Source organism: Gorilla gorilla, chromosome 12 (genome assembly GCF_029281585.2).
Source record: "Gorilla gorilla gorilla isolate KB3781 chromosome 12, NHGRI_mGorGor1-v2.1_pri, whole genome shotgun sequence".
Lineage (NCBI taxonomy): Eukaryota > Metazoa > Chordata > Mammalia > Primates > Hominidae > Gorilla > Gorilla gorilla.
This window is the reverse complement of record NC_073236.2, coordinates 32458416-32458721: the sequence shown is the minus strand read 5'-3', so window position 1 is coordinate 32458721 and position 306 is coordinate 32458416.

Here is a 306-nt window from a genome sequence, read left to right as displayed (position 1 = left end):
GTATCCATATTTGAATAAAAATAAATTTAGAAGCATAAAAAAGATTTTAAAAAAAATGTAAGCTTTAACTCAGGTGTTTCTCTTTTAATGTTTTGAATAGCATGAAGTTTTCAGTATAAAATTTTTATACCTGTCAGGGATTCAAAGCAGTGAATTTTGAGACTCTAAGATATTTCCATTGATTTATGTGCTAGTTGGAGTTCTGATCTTTACCTAGAGGAAAGCTTTACTTATTAACGTGTCAGATTCTGTTTTAACTTTAGAGGCTTGCTGCTAGTGTTATTACACTGATGATCTGAAGCCAAT